The 1,157-nt window shown below is 34.7% G+C and overlaps 1 long non-coding RNA gene across 1 annotated transcript; it reads left to right on the top strand.

The window, feature by feature from the left end:
• Positions 1-348: 348 nt before the first annotated feature.
• LOC133035441 (uncharacterized) lies at positions 349-1,157 on the top strand. The gene is made up of 2 exons (XR_009686653.1): positions 349-659; positions 831-1,157. It is a non-coding gene; the product is annotated as an uncharacterized LOC133035441 (long non-coding RNA).

The following is a 1,157-nucleotide window of genomic DNA, read 5'->3' as shown; positions in this document are numbered from 1 at the left end:
ATTCGGTGTTAATCTCCTATAATGCGCGCCACTAAAAATATAGAGAGTTACTAAAGAGTAAAATTCAAAATTTTTTAATTTTTATTATTTAAAAAATACTGGCATATAGTGACACGCTAAGTGCGATTGGATAAGTATTTTCCCACACACCTAGCGCGTCACTATATCATAATCATAAATTAAAAATTAAAAAACAAGAAAAATACAGTTGTAATATTAATGCATTTTTTTTTCTTAAAAGCTGTAATAATAATGTAATTAATAATTAAAAAAATAAAAAATAAAAGGTGAATAAAGGTTTACACGAAACCCTATCAGTTTGCTAAAACAAAGTTTTAGGCTATTGCCGTTTCTTCTTCTCCCTCGGGAAGCGCTGGGCGATTGATCTCTTTTTTCTTTTCCGTAGCTGCTGGTGACCAGCCATCCTCCGGCGAACAACATCCACTCTCCGCCTCGTTGTTGTCGTCTCCGCCTCGTCTCTCTAGTGCAAGGATCTCGGCAACCAATCGTCGTCTCCAATCGATCCTCGTCTCTTTGGCTCGTCGACACTTTTCAAGGCTTTCTCGGTCGACTACGACGAAGAGATCAACAAAGGCAATAGGTGGGTCTTCGATGGCCGACAACTTCAATGGAGCAGGAAGTGCCCTGAAAATATTTAGGTATCGCTTCTTCTTCATCTTCATTTTCTATTCGTGCTTAATTTTATTTTTCTTTTATCATCTTTTTTATATATGTGTATAGATCTATGTTATATGGTGATCTCTCTCTCTCTCTCTCTCTCTCTCTCTCTCTCTCTCTTATTGAATATGTGTCTGATTTTTTCTCTAAAGGCGATGGAGGATCTGCATCGATTGGGCTCAAAAATGGTCGGGATTGAGTTAGTTCCATGGTTGCAGTTAGTAAGGGATGGAGACCGAAATGTGAATCAATGGGACTAAGTTATTTTTTCTGATTTTTTTATTCAAATGCTCACACATAATTCTGGGTTTACATTGTATTTTTTTTAAACAATTATTTTAACATTTTGCTTCAAATCAACATACATTGGAATGTTATTTGTTTTGGGTGTTATATTTGTGTTTGTTCATTTGGTATAAAAATATTGTGAGTATTTTATTTCTCTAATATTTAAAGATTCAGATGATAGTATATAAGAA

This window comes from Cannabis sativa, chromosome 3, assembly GCF_029168945.1.
Source record: "Cannabis sativa cultivar Pink pepper isolate KNU-18-1 chromosome 3, ASM2916894v1, whole genome shotgun sequence".
NCBI lineage: Eukaryota > Viridiplantae > Streptophyta > Magnoliopsida > Rosales > Cannabaceae > Cannabis > Cannabis sativa.
This window is presented reverse-complemented; position numbering and strand designations above follow the sequence as displayed.